We start from the raw sequence: 20245 nt of genomic DNA, 5'->3' as shown, positions 1-20245 counted from the left end.
AATACCAAAAAATTACCAAAATTACCAAAAAAAATCAAATAATTACCAGATAATTACCTTTATGAAGAATTATCTTGTACTGTGTTATCTAGGTACTTTCTACAGCATATAAACCAACTGGAGTCAATATGGTCCTGTAGCTGTAATGTTTTTAGCTAGAAACTCTAATAAATTAAAATGAACTAACTAAATTAAGATTGGAAAATCAATCAAATTAGGAAGGTCAGGATTATTTAAAGACAAACCATTCCACCTGCAGGATTTCTGCCTCTTTCATTAACAATGCCTCAAGACCTCAAATACAGACCAGTGCTTCACGTGACTATGCATTCTACTAATAGTAAGAAATTCTTATCTAAACATGTGGATTTCTGTATTGTAAAGGCTCATCATGTAGTAATGGAAATTAAATAACTGCACTGCAATAGTAACTGCATAATTTCTGTGCATTTGTATAAATCCATCATAGTATGAGCGATTTGTTTTTGAAAAAACTACTTGAAAAGTCTCTTATCTTGAAACAACTTGAAAATATTATCATTAAATATCATTTTAAATTGCTAATATCTAGATGAAAAAAAAATATTTTTTTCATTTAATAAAGATTAATGATATTTTCTTAGATCTTAATGTCCTTAGTTGATGTATTACAAATCGAGTATATATGTGTATATATATATATACACAAGTATATATATATATATACACACACAGGATTTAAAAGATGAAGAATATACACATACTGTTGACAATAGTGTGGCCAAAGAGTTTTACCTTTAGAAAGATTACCAACATACCTGTCAATCCAATATCTTAAATAACTAAACTGACCATACACATTGTTGGCTTACTTCCAAAAACTTCTGACCCATGCCTTTAAAACAGATGTCAGCTATAGCTCTGATAGTTCTCCTTCCATGAGAAACAAGACAGCTTTCTACTGTGATTTGCTGAACTTTGGGCCTACTCTGCTGTAGCTAAGGCAGAGGCCTGTAATATCTATAAATTTCCACTATATTAAAATTCTATAAAATTCTATTCTACTCCATTCTACATTAGAAGCTTATTCTTCAGGATATAATTAGCTTGCCTTGAATCCAAATATATACATACCGAAGTAGTATTATCAACAACAGTACGTACGCACTTTGTAACACCATTATGGCAAATCCAAACACAACGTGGAAGCGTTGTATGGAAGCGTTGTAAATACGTTTGTGAGCAATGTGACCAAAAAAGGAACAAAGGTATGTACCTGCATGTAGGAGGCATTTGGGTAACAGAAGTTTAAAGATGAAGCACAAGGTAAGCAGAAGGGACTGCAAACAGGCAGGACACCTTGCGGAATACACAGGAGGGATGACTGGCAAAACCAAAATCCAAACAAACACCATGGGGAGCTGTTGAGACTGCCCTTTGGAGGGGGAGGAGGCAAGAAGTGCACAGCAGCCATAATGACCAAGGAAAGATGGAAAAGAAAGACAAACATCCGAATTCAGTTCTTAATTCTTTCATCAAAGTTTTTCTCTCAAGCCTGATCACTTTAACCTCCATGATGAACATCAAGGACCGAATCCATCAATGCTAACTATACAGCATCAGCTTCAGAACATTGTACACTTATTTAGGATATGATTATTAAAGAATAACACTTTCATACACGTGGTAATAATGGCTAACAGTGTGCAAGAATTGCTCTTTAGCTTGAAAATTGTTTTTACTAAACAAATTCAGTAAGGTTTTGTTTCAAAAGTGACCTATTTAGTCAGTCTCCTAAACATTCCCACCACAGATATCTCTAATTCCCTAATGGTATCTTTACACATCACATGGTTGTGTATTTACATAGAGAGAGAGTTATATATAGTAATACACACACATCTATTCCATTGCAGCACTGGGCAACTGTGATTTGTATCATTTCCTCCTTAGGTATTTTTTCTCTTTCTCCTTCTAGTCATCATGGCTGGGTGACCTTCAAGTTGTTAAAAGGCTGGAAGGTACAGAGGAAGAAACGTCTCCATTGCCTCAGAAGTACAAGAGCAGCTTTTACTTGCCACAAAACCACTTTGTGTTCTGTAAAAACACTTCCCCTACCTTTTGCTATGTATGAAGGAAAACACCATTCCAGCTTTTTAAGGAACACTGTGCCAGCAATACTACACACAGAAGACAATAAAATATATGTGTATAATTTTAGTAGAAATCAACTTGACAAACCAAGTTCATCCTATTTGTCTGTGGAGCTCATGTATTCCGCTAGGGTTACCAAGGAAGTATTTCCTCTCTGTGCACTCTACCATGGTGCATACAAGTTGCTAACAAAAAAATTGCTGCTATATCAACATTTTATTAATTGCAAAATATCCAAGAGCTGTTCGAGCTAATTTTTGTCTATAGTGTTTTGCTAGAATAATGTACTAGGGATGATTTGCAACTTAAAATACCGTCATTAATACCATTTGCAACTGTTTTAACACATGACAAATAGAGCAGACTGTAAACTAATATTTTGTTACATTATATATGCATTGCACATGCTGTTTAAACAGCAGCTTAATTATGCCTGTTACAGGACATAGGGCTTTTTTAACAGTAAATTTTAATACAGAGTCCATGATATCATTCTGGGTCATTCTCGCAGAAAATTGGTTATTAAACATCACAAAAAGACAAATTTTAATATAACTGTTGAAACAGAATGTGTTCACATTTTTAATAAACATTCTTCCTATTAGAAGCTGTTCATAATGACAGTAATTTTTATATCACTGGACTTGCCTGCAGCTGTCAACTAACCAACTGATCATTAACTGCTAGTAAAGATTTATTTCCTTATGATTTTGCATAGTTAAAAAGACACATGAAATAGGCCTAATTGCAAAAACCACATATTGCTTCATGCTTCTCTTTTCTCATTCCCATTTAGAGAATGTGAACCAGCAACTCCTGGCACAACAGACAATAATATTTATGTGGGCAATTTTAGCATAAATCAGCATGACCAAGTTGTTCCACAAACTCTCTGTAAGAACTTCACAGCAAGGCACTTTTTTTGAATAAAGCTGCATCACATTCGGTATAAAGCTTTAGGCCAGATTTTGATAACACCCTGCTTCCATTTCACTATACAAAAAACACAAGGAAGCAGTGATAGTTATCAGCAAACGCACAGCTGACCCTTTATGGGCTGAAGCCACCTCATTCAAACCAAAGGATCACAACTGGAGTCAACTGCCTTATGGAGAAGCACGTGGAGATCTGTCTCCTCCCTCATTTCTTTATGAGGTAGCCTGTATTTTAAGCCTTGCCTCTAGCCTCTCCAAAGGAAAGTAGAGAACAATGATTCTGTAAAGGAATCTTTGGACTCCTCATCCTTTGAAACTTGAGACTAGAATTCAAAACTGGATTACAGAATTAAATCAAAATGAGTGCATTTCATATTCTCTGCTTTACTTCTACGGGGGCACTGCACTCTCGTTGAGTTCTGTAATTTCCATGTCAGCCCTAAAAAGAATATCACTGTGAGAGCTAGTTAATTGAAGTAATGCATTGGATCTCTATAGCTGAGATTTTATTTGGAAGGATTACAGATGGGTAAAAATTCATTTGTTGCCTCTACAGTAACTTAGGAAAATGTTTAAGAGCAAGCATCCAGGGCCACACTGATAAAACTGTGATGACAATGAGCAAAATATCCTACAGTATCTTTGAAAAGAATCATCATCCTCTCATTTATCTTCATCTTAGTTCAAGCCATGTACTTTTCATATTAGTAGGGAACTTTGATCATAAAATTTCTAGGTGTTGAAAGGTCTGCTTCCTTGATGCATTACTGTTAAGTCTGTAGCATCTCAGAGTAATTCCCACTGATTGTACCCAGAACAGCAGCCCTCAGTTCAGTTTCCTAATTGAAAAAGGCAAGAGATGAGGAAGAGCTCTCTATGTCTTGCTGGAGTCTGATGGGAAAACATTTAAGAGGGGTCCTTTGTCTTTTTTTTTTTTTTAATCTTAATAGTTTCTCCATAAAAATTAGCATAGAATAACTTCAGTTAAAACCACAGATGGCCCTGCTAAAATTAACACTGGTCATAAAAATGTTAGTTCAGTATAATCAGGTCTGTTTTCTAACACTATCCTCAGGATATGGAAAGGGTGGCCGCCACAATATTCGCAGACAATAGCTGCTGCTGGGGAAGGATTTTTAATTCTTTCTAAAGGAACTCATCCAGAAAAGGAGGATTGATATCAGGCAGTAGAGAGTCAGATATTGCCAACACTCCAGCAAGCATCAGAAATACATTAAAAAATCATGTGTATGTATTCTTCATTTATTTTCACCTGCTAGAAGAAATAAAAGCCTGGCTCACATATGAAGACTAAGGTCTTTTTTATTTTTATTTTTTTTTAAACAACTCTGCCAAAAGTGGTTCAGTGCTAAATTCCAAGAGTTGAATAAAGTACAGACAGCACTTCTGCCTCAACTGTTACTAAGGGTGGATTCATTTTTGTTTGCATCTTTTTTTTTTTCAGTCCTTCCTATGAGGCTGCTTGAAGTTTTGATTCCGTTTCAGTAAAACATGATCATAGCCCTTTGTTATGGGTTCTAATTAGCAAAATGTGGGAATGCAGCAATCTGTGTTCATTTTCATACATTAGTATTATAATTAGTAAGTCTCAATGAGTAAATAAGAATACAATTTTCCGGATCAACAGCCATCAGTCAACAACCTCCATCTGTGGAGATACTCAAAATCTGACTGGATATCATCCTGAAAAACCTGCTTTGGCTGACCCTGCTGTAGCAAGGGAGGGGTTGGATGAGATAATCTCAAGAGGTCCTTTACCACCTAGTCCGATACTATAATTCTGTGTTCATGGTAGATCACTATACTCAGGCTTGTTTTTGCTTTTCAGAATACATATAATACATTCTTGCTTGCTAAGCCAAATATAGACATTTTCTCAATGAATCACTTGATCAGTATTTATACAATTATATATATATGTTATATATATATTGCATTTTTCTTCCCTCACTACAGTTTATTTAGGTAGGTGGGATGAAAGAGAGATTCCTTTCATAGATTGTCCACGGTGAATTTATTTTTAGGAGGACTTTCTGCTTCATGAATTATGGATTCTTCCACCAAAGGTTAGAGTTGTCCTTTGACCCGCATCTGAAAGCTTCAGTGAATTACTGAATGGTTGAAGTTGGAAGGATCTCTGGCAGATGTGGTCCAACTCACTTGCTGAGGTAGGGCCACTGAGAGAAGGTTGCACAGGACCCTGCCCAGGCAGCTTTTGAAGATCTCCAAGGAGGGAGATTCCACAGCCTCTCTGTGCCAGTTCTGTCACATTTATAGTAAGGAAGTGTTTCCTGATGTTCAGGAGGCATCTTCTGTGTTCCAGTTTGTGCCCATTGCCTCTTATCCTGTCACTGTGCACCACTGAAAAGGGCCTGGTTCTGCCTGGTTTGCACCCTCCCTTCAGATAATTATAAACATTGATAAGATCCCCCTGAGTTACTGAGTTCCTTAGTTGAAAAAGTTAAGCCATGAATATGCAACTCAGATGCTAATAAGCAATTTCACAAATGACTGGTTAAAACTTGAAAAGTTGCTTTAAGAAATAAAAGGCACAAGTGAAAGAATGGATGTTTGAGTCTTTAACTGAAAGGCTTCACATCATCACTATCATAAGCACACAATAAAGCGTATTAGATACAGTATGCTTATAAGCTTTTTGCCATTTTATGATTCTTGTGTTAATACAATTTTGTACACTTCTGGCAGAATCTTTCTGGCTTATTTCATTAAGAGATTTAATTTAGAATGATTTCTTTCTGGTACTAAATAATAGATACAAGTTAAACATTTGCTATTTAGATTAAAATAAATGGATTGAGAACAGGGCTTAGTAATTAAATATGTTGTTTCGTTTAATGCAATTTATTTTGCATTTAAACAAAGCCTCTCTAAAAGGAAAACCATAAAGTCTTCTTGTCTTCTTTCATTTATAAAATTATCTTTTTCTAACTAATAGTCGATAGTGCAATTGTGGCAAAAAAAAAAAAAAAAAAGCCACCATTATTTTGACAGAAATACCTATCATAGATGTGCGGTAGCACTTAATCTTACAAGGGTTAAGCATGTCAAGGGAAAAACTGGTTCTAAGCACAGCAATTCACTTCATCAGTGTAACCAAAACAAGAAAAATTAAACTTAAAATATTTAACTCTGAGAAAACTGAAAAATACATATAACAAAGATCATGAAAACCATGAAGACCACACACTCCTATTGAGAAAAAGTGCATGATAATTTTTAAAATCCCCGGTATAAGACTACTGCTTAATATTAATATACTGCTTAGTATATTTCAGAAGAAAGTCTCACTCACTTCCATATCAGATTGGATTATCCACTTAGGTATAAGAATGGTTTTGTAGTAATACAGAAATTAAATAACATCATAAATTGTGGCTTAGCACAGGATTTACCACTTATCTCCTAAACTCTGGTAGCTTCAACTTTGACTTTGGGTAGGTGTTACAGAGCTGTCAAATCTTAAAAATAAAAAAAAATAATAAAAAAAAGTAATTGCCTGGCATTCATATACACGATACATTCAATACTATTTTCCATTTCTGCTGTCATCTTATGCATTTGTCTTGGTAGCCTGGGATATCTTTGCAGTTTCCTTTCAGAGGTGTTGGACTCAAAGTGTCCAGCTGAAACACTCTGAGAGCAGTGGACTTTGTGTTCCCTTTTCTGAAATTCAGTCAGCAAGCATATTAGGAAAGACACATCTGAATGGCAGGAGCCAAGAACAGCAAGAAAGCAAGGCTGAACAGCAGCCCAGAACAATACAAAAGTCACAGGTGAGAATAGGAAGATGATTGCAAAGACAGGGAAAAGTGAGCAATAAGACTGGAAAAAGAAAGAAACAAAACAACTGAGTGACCAGAAAAAAGGTGACAGGCATAGACAGTAACTTCCAAAATGATTTGGTATACGATATGATACGGTAGAGAACAGTGGAGACTACCAGACTGCTTTATATAGAAGTACAGAAGACACTTGGCAAGGGGAATGCCAAATAGATAAGAGTAAGGAGAGAAGAATAAAAATTAAAGATAAAATTTTGTGGGATCATTGAGGTATCCAAAATCTAAAGGTCTGCAGCATAATATTGTCCTAGATCCAAAGTTGCACAAAGCAGAAGGCATACTTTTTAGCCAAAGGAAAAGAAAATGCAAGTCTCTTCCACATCAGCACTGCAAAAGATGTATAAATATGTCTTTTTTTCCGAATTATACAATTTGTGACACCTCAAAAAAGGTAAGTATAAACTCAGTTTGTATAAGGTCATTCAGCCCTACCTGAACTAAGTTTTCATCTTATTTCTTCACACAGTTAAGTATTTCTGACATTCTCAAAAGATATGAATTGATAAATAACGGAATACAAGAAGAATCAAAACCACAGTGTGGATAGGGAGGGACTGCTAGGGTGAGTAGAGAGGTAGATAGTCATATATTTTAGAAACAGGATCTGTCATGTTCCACCCTACTATGTTAATGGGAAAACTATGTCCCACTCAACCCCTCTCCTCCTTTACTGAAGTGAATTCACTCTATTGTGCATAAGACAAATATGGTCTACAAGCATTTAGTATCCTACCTAAAATCTTAACCAAAACCAAACCAAACCAACCAACCAACCAACCAAACTAACAAATAAATAAGTAAATAAATAACCACACAAGTATTTTAAAAATGCAATAAACTGCAAGAAAAGGCAATGTCATGTGCTTTTTAAACAAGTGTGTTTTTTTTTTTTAGTGCTCAGACACAAAAAAATCACCAAACTTTATCCTTTCTTTCTTAAAGAAAATTCAAGTTACCCTAAGATAAAGTACTAGGTAAGTAAATTAAGAGTATGACAGCTTCCTGTTTCCTTAATCTTCTTCTAGACCTAAACACATACAAAAAATGTCTTGAGTTCATGGCTGAAAGAAAATTGTAATTGCTTGTTAGGTATAACTGAATTTTTGACTTGTCAAATATCTGATTATTTTTGACAGATATATTTTTACTTTCATTTTAAATTTGGATATATGCATCTCTTAGTCCTATCTCTGAAAGCAGAGTCAAGTTCTGAAGCTATGGCAGATTTTAATCAAAATGTGCAAAGAGGTGTAAAATTGGCAATGACGCTGGTGATGTTACATCCTTCTACTTTTTATATTCAACCAAAAATTGTACTGTTTTTTACAAGTTGCCAGAAGATGTATCACACTTCATATAGTAGATGGTAACTAGAAACAGATATAAGTCTCCAACTGACTCTTTCATGTGAATGGGATACAGTGATTATTCAGCACTTTTGCCTTTTCAAAAGTTGTTTCCTTGACATAGTTTATAACCTTTGAAACAGCTAGTTTAGCTATTACTCTCTTCTGTGAGTCACATATATATATTTCTTGAGTTATAAATTTTCATAGTCTCAATACTTATACTCTTCATCATTCAAGGTTCACAGGTTTTTGTAATAAGGCAGAGCTGAGCACTATGATGTTTTTTTGGTTTCTTAGTACTCAAGAAAATAGTCAAAGTTGTTAAGAATCCCTCATGAAAAGTAACTTTTGCCCACTAATTTGAATTATGCCATCAAATAATAGTTCTGTGAATCACATAACCTATGACATGGTACAGAATTTAGAATTTGCATGGAGGGAGAATGTACTTCTTAGCTAAATACTTCCCATACTAGGAATATTGTTTTTTTTTCTGGAGGGAAGGCTTCTGTAGCCCAGTAAATATGATTTCTTGCCATTACTATTAAAAGGTTTTTTTAGTGACCTTACAAGATAGCGTCTCAGGATTTAATTGAGATTTGTCTTGGTATAAGCTCATTTTAGTTATGATAACAATTGTTTAGCAGTCAGGTTTGTATTAGGATATTTTAAGTTTATAGAGGTAAAAAGTAAACTTCAGAGCCCTGAATTGGAGGGCTGTGGCTGCAGGAACAATAAGCTCCCAGCCAACTCCAAGCTTGTGGGGGATTCGCTGCTCCAGCTGGATGCATATAAGTCTATGGGGCCTGATGGGATTCATCTCAGAATACTCAAAGAGCTGGTTGATATCATTGCAAAACCTTTCCAAATTGTTTTTCAACAGTCTTGGGAAGCTGGAGAGGTCCCAGTTGACTGGAAGCTGGCAAATGTTCCAGTTTTCAAGAAGGGTAAGAAAGAGGACCCTGGTAGTTACAAGCCTGTCCAGTCTTCAGTGACTGGTAAAATTATGGAGAAGATTATTCTGGAAGTTATTGAAAACTTGAAAGACAGTGCAGTCATTGGTCACAGTCAGCATGGGTTCACAAAGGGAAAGTCCTGCTTAACTACCTTAATTTCCTTTTATGCCGTATTACCCACCTAGTTGACTAAGCAAAGCCAGTTGATGTGATCTTTTTGGATTTCAATAAAGCTTCTGATACTGTATCCTTCTAAACAAAATGTCCAGCGTAGAGCTAGACAAATACATAAAACAATGGGTGAACAATTGGCTAATGGATCAGGCTCAAAGGGTTGTAGTAAAGAGGATTACATCAGGCTGGCAGTAACTAGTGGAGTTCCCCAAGGCTCCATTTTAGGGACAGTTCTCTTTAATGTTTTTTATAAATGACCTGGAAGTAGGACTTGAATGTATACTAAGTTTGCAAATGACGATAAATTAGGAGGAGATGTTGACTCCCTCAAGGGAAGAGAGGCCATACAGAAAGATCTTGACAAATTAGAGGGCTGGGCAATCACCAACTATGAAATTTAACAAGAGCAAGTGCCAGATTCTGCACCTGGGATGGGGCTACCCTATCTGTACAGACTAGGGGATGAGAAGCTAGAGAGCAGTGCCACAGAAAGGGATATGAGGGTTCTGGTTGATGGCAAGTTGAATATGAGTATCCTGGCAGCCAAAAGGGCCAAACATATCCTGGAGTGTATCAAGCACAGCACTGCTAGCCAATTGAGGGAAGAGATCATCCCACTCTACTCTGTGCTGGTGCAGCCACACCTCAAGTTCTGTGTGCAATTTTGGGCACCAAGATTTAAGAAGGACATAAAACTATTAGGGAGCATTCAGAGGAGGGCTACAAAATTGTTGAAGGGTCTAGAGGGCACCAAGCCTGCCAGAGTTCAAGAAACATTTGGGCAACACTCATAGGCATATGGTTTAGTTTTAGGTATTACTGTGTGGAGCCTGGAGTTGAACTTGATGATCCTTGGAGTGTCTTCTATCTTGGGATATTCTATGATTCTATGACAATTCTATATTACACACTTTTTCACATGTAATCCTTAGACAGAACAGTAGTTTCTGGAGCTGTGGGTACAGCTCTTACATGAACTACTCTAAAAGTTGTCCCTTGAATTGAAACTTTTCTGCTATTCAATAGCATTGTAGATTGAATTTCTCTGTTCATATAAGGGAAATATTAAAAGGTTAGCCAGAATATTGCTGCAGTGCAAATGATGCATTTTGGCTAGGAGTTGATACCTTCACAGAATATCCTCCAGTCTTCATTCCTCTATCTCTCTTGTGTTACTTCTCTCTACAGGAAAAGCTTTGTTTCCCAATTTTGAGTATTTTCTCTCAGCAAAATAAACATTTCATCTTCACTCTACTGCATTTTATATGTTACACATAATAAAATTATAACCTGCCGAACAGTTCTGTCTAGTTATTCAGTTTTAGATGTATTATGAGCTTTTCACAGAAACAGCATATGATGCATTAACAATAACAACAATAGAGAACTTGGTACTTAAACCAAGCTATCTTTTCTTCTTAATGTTGTCTATGAGTTCATATTTCTTGGGGCATAATGGAATTGAAAAAGGAAAAAAAAAATCATTATCACTCTGAAAACAAGGTTTCAGAATTCAATTTATAAAAATGTATACAGGGGAAAAAATCCCTTGGAGAATCATATAATCATTAAGGTTGGAAAAGACCTCCAAGATCGTCTAGCCCAAACATCACACTTCCACTAGTATCACCCCCTTAACCATGTCCCTATGCACCACGTCAAACCTTTCCTTAAACACACCCAGGGATGGGGACTCCACCACCTCCCTGAGCAATCTGTTCCAATGCCTAACCATTCTTTCTCAGAATAATTTTCTCCTAATTTCTAACCTGTTCCTCCCCTGGCACAATTTGAGGCCAATCCCTCTTGTCCTATCACTAGTCATCTGCAAGAAGAGGCTGACCTCCAGCTCCCCACACCTTCCTTTCAGGTAGTTGTAGAGAGCAATAAGGTCTCCCCTGAGCCTCCTCTTCTCCAGACTAACCAATCCCAGTTCCCTCAGCTGTTTCTCGTAAGAACTGTGTTCCAGACCCTTCACCAGTTTCGTAGCCCTTCTCAGGACAAAGAGCCATCATTTCTTCTACATTTATTAGCAAGTCATTTTGATTACTTCTTTGATCTAGGCAAAAACAAAGAAAAATAATAGCCTGGATGTAATTTCTGTTGGATTTTATTAGTTTTAGGAGTAAGCATTGATTTAACTGCAGTGGCAATCTCATACAGAGATCAGCAATGCAATCATATGTCCAGGATGACAGTTTAAAGGATACATCTTACGTTTTGGCTGTGATTGTTGTAATGTAAAACCTGTTCCAGAATTTATCAAGACTACCACAGAACAGTAATTTGTCCTATTGAAAGTAAGAAGAAGAAAAAAAAAAAAAAAGTAGCAGCAGTATCATCTAGCAAGAAACTCATGAGCTGTCAAGTCCCTTTCTAAATCAGACACATTTGGGATTGTTATAGCCAAGCCAATAATTCCCACCAACTTGTTCTCTTCTTTTTTTTTTAGCAAACAATGCATTATGACAGAACTCATCTCAGGTCCATAGGTCTCAAATTACAAAATAATTTATTTTTCAAATTCTGAAAATTCCCATGTCTATACAATATCATCTTTTAATGTCAGTGTAGTCTCATGTTATCTATCTACATTTCTGCTAGTCAGTCGTAAACCATGTAAAGACACATCAATTTTGCAATCTGTTCAGAAATATTTTCACCTTAATGTAAAGATCTGGAACATGTTGGACCAGTTAATGTTGCAGATGGCTATTCACTTGTCAGACTCAGGTATAGACAGATATAGATTATATTTAAATTGTAAGACTTGATCAAATTCTAAAAACATATCTGCTGAATTCTTGTGTTTAATAGGATGTTTATTATGGTCTACCTGGTTTAATGATTCTATGATCTGGTTTCCTAAGGGGTAGCTGAGATGTGGCATGAGTTTCCAACCATAAAGACAATTAGCTATTCTGTCTATAACTGTCTAGAATTTTGCTTTTACTCATTTTTGCACAAACTGCTTTTTTTTTTTTTTTTTAATAGCAGGCAAGCTATTTTTCTTTTTCTTTTAATTCAGGAATGACAAAAACAGGTTGTCATTGCTGGCTCTTTTTAAAAAATTAATTAAACTACAGTAGTGGGTAAAATTACATGAAAACAATACTCTTTCAGGATAGGAAGGAGATATTTTAGGTCAGTTACTGCAACTTTCATTGATAATCACTTCTGGTAAAATAACGGGGAATGAGAATTTTCATGGAAGTGGTTAGGATTATCTATTTTAAATCTGTCAAAATGAGAGGCAGCTAACCTTCAAATCTAGGGCATGTTACTGTTCTATATGGTTGGGAACAGTCTTTAAAGCAGCTCTGGGCATAACTGACTTGCAATCAAGTTGAACAAATGAAGGGACAACAGCTTTTCCTGGTAGCTGTTTGTCATAGGTGTCAACTGTAGAAAAGGTGCAGGAAGAAATCTTTGCGTATAAAGATAACATTGAACAGATCTTCATAAACTGTCATTTGGCATCAACTTAATGGAAGAATTAAAAAGTTTATTTTCTGATATATAGCAGCTAGGAGTTAGAGAGGTTAGAAAACAGTTTAAAAAAATAAGTCACTCTGTAGTTGATTTTGCCTACAGTCTACAGCTTTTTCTGAGGAAATATGTTAGATCATAGTTAATTTCATTATTTTATCTCTTCCTTTTGTATAACAGCTAATGATCACAAAATCTGAAAGAAAACAGTGATTATTTAGAGGCAGATTGCAACAGTTACGTGTAAAGAAAATAAAGCTTGAACAACTAATATCTATATATACTGTTAAAGGTACTCAATTTCTTGCCCCTGTTTTCATTCTGAAGTAAGAAAAGAATAAACAAATGAATATAGTGGAAGTTCTGAAAATGTTAAGTTAAAAGTATTTTTTGTCATTTTTGACTGAACCAACAAAAGCATGTTAAAAGCATGTTTACTTATCCAGAACTCTCCAGCTTTTTTCATTTTTCACTGCTAAATAGTTCAGTCTTTGTGATCATCCAACTTGACCTAAATACACGGGATTTCTTAGAACTTACTTTGAAAAATCAAGGTTCAGTCTCAACAACTTTTCTTGAACAATAGAATATAATTAGAAAAAACAAGGCCACTTGATTTAAAAGTTACCAGTGATGGTGAATCCTCCACGTTTCATTGAAAATTGTTCTGAATGATTAAGATTTAACAATGATTAATTTAGCTCATTGTTAAAAACATGTAATATTTTGTATTAGGCTATTGAATAACATTGACCTTGTTTCTATCCCTGCTTTTTCCTGAGTGAATAAACGTCATTAACATCATTCTGTTTTTTAGTAAAGTAGAACAAATGAGTCACGACCAAATTTTTCTTTGATTAGCTACATAACATGGGATCATGGAATCTCTCTTTCTTGAATTATTTAAGCATTTTTATATTGCAAAGAGGAACAACATCTGTAGAAGGCAACATATGTTAACACTACCAAGTGGAGGGACTCGATTTATAAGTAAATAGGCTCCAGAAAGTTTGAAAAAGCTTTATTTCTCTAATCAATAACAGGCAGAAATAGCAAAAAGAAAGAAAAAAAGCATTTTCACTTCATTCTTAGTAGGGAGGAGAATTAGGTAAATCTATGGATTCAGGTCACAAAAATAACATGAAATTTCATTCTTGATTTGGAAAAGAGGAAAAAGGGAAGGGAAGGGAAGGGAAGGGAAGGGAAGGGAAGGGAAGGGAAGGGAAGGGAAGGGAAGGGAAGGGAAGGGAAGGGAAGGGAAGGGAAGGGAAGGGAAGGGAAGGGAAGGGAAGGGAAGGGAAGGGAAGGGAAGGGAAGGGAAGGGAAGGGAAGGGAAGGGAAGGGAAGGGAAGGGAAGGGAAGGGAAGGGAAGGGAAGGGAAGGGAAGGGAAGGGAAGGGAAGGGAAGGGAAGGGAAGGGAAGGGAAGGGAAGGGAAGGGAAGGGAAGGGAAGGGAAGGGAAGGGAAGGAAAGGAAAGGAAAGGAAAGGAAAGGAAAGGAAAGGAAAGGAAAGGAAAGGAAAGGAAAGGAAAGGAAAGGAAAGGAAAGGAAAGGAAAGGAAAGGAAAGGAAAGGAGGACTAATAGGGTACAGATGGTGATTTTGCACTTGAAGAGATGTAAAGCAATCTGGAAAGATAAAGATCATCCAAAAATTCCTCAACAGCTACTGGCATTATGTTATTTCATTGTGTATTGTGGTCTTGTGCTATTGTGTGTGACAAAACTGAATTGCTTGTTTGTGCATGTTTAAAAGTGAATATGTTACTCATACAGGTCTGTATAAGAGTTCTTTTCAGCAATCAGTTTCTTATTTTCCTATTTAATAGAAAATAGAAATGTTTATACAATGGCTAGAAAGAAAGAATTGTAACAGCCTCTAACAGGACTGCAAACAACTCAGCTGATGGTTTCTGCCCGTTGTATGTAGCAGAGGTAATACAGTAAAATAGTAAAACAGTAGCAAAGCTCAGGGATTAGTTTATGTGATCAGTATTCATTGTGAAAAAGGCAGTGAGACCTGTAATTAGTAGATATCAATTTTTATGGTCTATTAACCTTTGTTTTATCTTAAAATTGCTGATGAAGGAGAAAGAGATCTAATCTGTAAGGGATTTTCAGTGTTTGTGAGGCAATCAGATGAAGAAAGGTTGGCAACTAAACATAAAAAGTTATTGCGAGACTATAGTTTTTACTTCAATTTACAAAACAAGGATATTTATCAATAAGATTCTTCTAACACAAGCATGCAAATGATGCAGTCAGAAAACATGATTTGAATTTAATATGCTCATCTACTACAAAAGCTCTCATATGTTTACTGGACTAAATTTTACACCTTAAAGAGGAAGCTAATAGTTCCAATGTACAGATTAAAGAAATTGAAGCATATCAGGAAGTTTCATGGACTTGCTGACAGTTGCATGGAATAGTTTGCATTCTGAGCCTCCTCTTCAACCTTGTTATGAAAATAAATTTCCAAATGCCTCACCAAACTATTATGAAAAAAAGGAGTTGCTTACCTTTCAAGACTCTAGATTTTACTTTGAAACAGTCATAGCTTTAGTATGGTAAATTTTTAGTATATGTATGCCTCTGTTTCTCTGGATTAATCTAAAAATAATGTTAAATACCTTCCCTCGAGAAAGTGGAGATTTATGAAAATACAGTTATCAAGTACTGCAACAACATGTGAGGGTGGGAAGTACTTAAGTATTAGTGCACTTTCATTCCCTGCTTAAAATTTTAAAGGGTATAGCTATTTTTGCAAGAAAACACAGATTTGTACCTAAAATAGCATATTAACAGTAACACCAGATGTGTCAGACCCTTGCACAAACATCATGCCAGCTATTTTAGAAAGTCTAAGGACCAGTTATTGAAGAGAGTGGTATTTTGTGTAGGCAGTTGGATGTCAGCTGCTACCTAATATCAAGTCACACTATCCAACAAGTAGGAGATCACTAGTGTCTAGTGACCAATGGTAAGGACCACTGATTGGATAAAGGGTCTACAGACTGAGTATGCATATAGGACAGACTTAAATCTGTCTGAAATCATGCATGTACTTGTGAGCTAAATGAACTTAACTGTATGTTCTGCTGGTGAATGTCAAGCAGGACCAGCCAGGAAGTAGGAACAGACCAAGATCCAGAAAGGATCTGTGTCAGTGACCGGATAAGGAGCCTGCAATCCAGGCATGAGTCTTGGAGAAACATTTACATGAGTGTTGATTGTTTTTATGCTGGTAAAGGAACTGCTCTCTGTGTTATCTGTGTGGTTGGCTTGTGCTTGTGTATATGTGCCTGCTGGTATGTCTGTGGGGATAACTGCTGCTCAGCCAGTCTGCTGTGTGGAAGAAGATGCTGGCTCAAATTCAGCTCCATCAGAGGGGAAAGGAGAACTAAATCTTCATGGTCCCAAAGTCCATTGATTTCTAACCTCTAACAGTTTGAGGTTCGCATGTTTTTCAGCATCCTAAATCCTTCAATACATCACAGACCCTCTTAAATGTTAAGCCTCTTTATTCAGCAAGATTTTTTCTGCTACTGGTAACAATTTTGGATCAAGCTAATATATATACTGCTGAACTACAGCCCAACCGACACTGACTCCACCAAGAAGTAGAAAATAAATGTCTGCATGTCTGGCACACTCTGACAGCTTTCCTAAACAATTCAAACAAGTAGTCCTGAGGACTTCGTGATTAAATAAAAGCCAAACAAAACAAAACAAAACCACATCAAACCAAACCAACTTTCCTTTCTGTTCCTTGCTGACTACAATTCACAATGAGATGGCATGAAGTCGACGTTGCAACACACGAACATTTTCAGAAAGCAACAGAGATAGATATCTATCAAAGGGTTTTCAAATACAGCAGTGGGTGGAGAAGGAAGACAAAGAATTTATAGAGTTCTGGAAAATATGCAGAAGCAATGTTGAGTGCTTGGCAGGTTAATTATGGTATTATTTGTTTCTATAATTTTGACTTGTGGAATTAGTTTTTATACAAGACAAAAAGAGATATCCCTGTTTAACATACCTGGGTCTGTGCTACATCACACCAAATTCCAAAAGAGACACCAGGCACACCTCTGGTATTTGCAGTCCCTTGATAAGACAGTTAGGCAGAGTACCAAGGGTTTGTAAAAAAAGTCATACAGTTGTTTTCTAAATACCTGTACCCAGTGTTTCCTCACACTGGCACTGGAGCCTGGACTTCTAAGAACAAGTGATACTATTTAGGATGAGAAAAAAAAGGTCGGAGCAGGGATCAGAACATCATACTCAAAGAGATATATAAAACCTTTACAATTGGGAAATAAAACTTTTAAAATGAAACTGAAGTACACAATGCTCCTGCAGGGCAGTTAAATCAAATTCCTATTAAGGGAAATCTTGAGGCTTAACGGCTCACTGCCTTTAAAGCTTGAGCCACTATATTGAGAAGAATTGTGTTTCCACTGTGGGTGAAAACTGTGATTTAGTTACTGAATGCTACTATAGTTACTATATATGGAATTTGACTTTCACTTAGCTTTTGTCTTATATTTGAGACTCATTCTTCATTTCAGTCTAAAAAGCTATTTCTTCTTTGACAAAACAAAACAAACAAAGAAAAAAAATCAATGAAAACATTTACAAAAAAAAAGGCTTTAGAAAAACTCAAGTGTCAAAAAAAAAAAAGTACATTAATACAACACTGTAGCTATCAGGAACTCTTAAGGTATAAAAATTCAAGGTTGAAAGTTCAATTTCAAGACTGCCTTCTAGCATTTATGTTTTAAAGTAAAATCTGTGCCCCACATAGTTACTTAAAAAAAAAACAACTCTCTAGAACAGAATACAGTAATAAATAATAATAGTAATAAAGACATTAAAGTTCAAACCAACCAGTTTTTCCTCTCCTCAGCCCCACAAACCACCTTGTAGAAAACATCAAATTTTATCATCATCTTCCATCTTCAGAAGTCTTACACTAAAGATTCAGCTTCTTTCCTGCACATATCTTCTCATTTAAAAATACAATATTTCGAGTTAATGTTTTCAAGAACTTTATAATTATTTTCAGCCTCTTCTTTCAGGGGAAAAAAAAAAAAAAGTAATTGTTCTATCTTTCTATCTCTTTCACTACTAATATCAATACCAGGAGAGTTTTGTTTCTTTCTTTCTTTTTTAGTCTACTGTTCACTTTCAGCAAAATTAGATGTATATCTCTAACACTCCTTCAATGTTTTGTGAAACTCAGCTGGATAGACAAGGAAAGTCAACTAAAAACATCAAAGAAGTAAATGCTACAGCATACTCAAAAGTCGTACTTCTCAATCAGGAAGCTACTAGCTAGTTTAGAGATGGGAAGAAGCAGTCTTCAGCTTATATTTAGGGTGGAGTGTGGATGTAGAAGGATCTTGCACTGGTGAATTCACAGGAGACAGACATTGTGGAGGACAGAAAAATGGGTATAAGACAAGGCAGTAGAAAATCAAGCTTCTTTAGGTCTGGTACTCAAGGAACAACTAGTTTGATATTACTGGTAATTTTCACACTGTACATGTGCAGCTGGCAACAAAAAAAATAGTTTAGATAATTTTTATTGTCAGTTTAGGGCTAAACATAAATTTACTGATTGTTTACAGGATGAAACAAACCTGTGTCTCTGGAGTTTTCACTGGGTTTAGTACCTAAACAGCAAGAACGAAGAAAAGCAGAGGGCAGGAAGCAAGTAATCTTACTGAAGGACACATTATGGCACACATCTTGCCCATCCTCAGCTGTTATCAAATATATTAGCAGCAATATGCTATTCTAAGACAGAATTAATCATCTTTTCATTTTCTAGTTCTATTGAAATTCAGGGAGATAATTTCTTGTCAAGTTCTAAAACACAGCAGATACTTTTAAATAGAGAAATAGGCTAAGATAATGTTAAATAACAGCCTCCTCTGAGGCTGATTTGCATAGTTTAAATGCTCTGAAGTGCTATCCTCTGGTTGTTCAGTAACAAATCATGAGATTCTGATGAAACCTACTGCATGGTGTAGCTTAAATCTGTGAGGTAATTATAGCTTGAAAATCTGTTTTCCATGATAAATCCACATGGGAAGTCTTACGTGAATTTGCATGAGAGTATGCAAAAGATGGATTTCTGATGTTTTCCCTTCTTTTATTTGCATCCTGAAGATCTTTTTTTCCTCTCTCTTTTTGCAACATCAGGAAAGCATGCTCAAGTAGATAAATCAATTCCTTATGCAGTCAAGGTGATGTACTGTTCTACTCTTTGAATTCAAGGAATTGTTTTTAAAAGAACAGCAACCAAGACTTCCTATTATTCTTATGGTATTGCATTTCACTTCATTCACTTTAAGTTATTTCATTAAAATAGTTGCCTGGATTTGAAAAAAAATCAAATAAAGGTATTTTCATACCATATAATTTCTAAACAAAACAAAACCTAAAAGTAGAAATAGTTCATATAACAAGCTCCATAAATATATATATCATATGTCATGAAGACATTCCATAAAACTAAAAAGAAAAATCTTTAAGTTTTATGGTTCATTGTATTAGAATATTTCCATGTTTTGTTGTACCAATATACCAAGCATACCTGTTTCAGTGCTGAAAAGCATGTAAATCATTAACACTATAAATCACACTGCCTATAACTAGCCTTTCCTGTAAGAATATTTTTGAGCAGATTCCCCACCTACTCATTCTCTCAGTCATCTTTCAGGAGTGCATTAACATGTTCCTGCTGATTTACTTACATTTTCCATACGAGGAAAGCTTTGAATGTGTTGTGTCTTCAGAGAGATCTACAGAGCTTCCCATGCTGACAGCAGACACAATCTGCACTCAAGATTGCCACCAGCTTGAATGCATTGACTTTGTCAGCATACCCCTCTGGAGATAGATGTGGATTGGATTGCATCACTCATGTTGTTATGTTATGTCCCAGTAGTGTCATTCTCTTTAATAAAGCATGCTTCTCTCTGTCAGCTCTAACATGACAACACCACTCTTACAAAGATTTCAACCAGTTGAGAGAGATAAACTGGGTGATTCAGCAACCAGGAAGCTGCCATGCACATGGAGCAGGAGGAAGTCCCTTGACTTCCTCTTCCAGAAATTTTACAAAGCAAATATTTCTTTTACATCCATACAAATTCCTGAGTGCCATGGCACTTCAGAGATGTCAGAATCAAGAAAGATGCAAGCTGAGGGTTTAGACAAGGCAACAGTCATATACATAGGCAAAGATTGCCAAGAAGATGGAAAGTCATTGTCTTGCATACACTGTGTTTGGGAAAGTTGTTCTTGTGAAG

General features: G+C 35.9%; 1 protein-coding gene across 8 annotated transcripts in view; it reads right to left on the bottom strand.

The window, feature by feature from the left end:
- Positions 1-20245, bottom strand: part of CFAP47 (cilia and flagella associated protein 47) — a 302084-nt gene that overhangs the window by 45190 nt on the left and 236649 nt on the right. The window lies entirely within an intron of this gene.

The sequence above is a fragment of the Anser anser genome (genome assembly GCF_964211835.1).
Source record: "Anser anser genome assembly, chromosome: 1".
In the NCBI taxonomy this organism is placed as follows: Eukaryota; Metazoa; Chordata; class Aves; order Anseriformes; family Anatidae; genus Anser; species Anser anser.
Note: the sequence above shows the minus strand (reverse complement) of the source record. Positions and strands in the feature narration are given on the sequence as shown.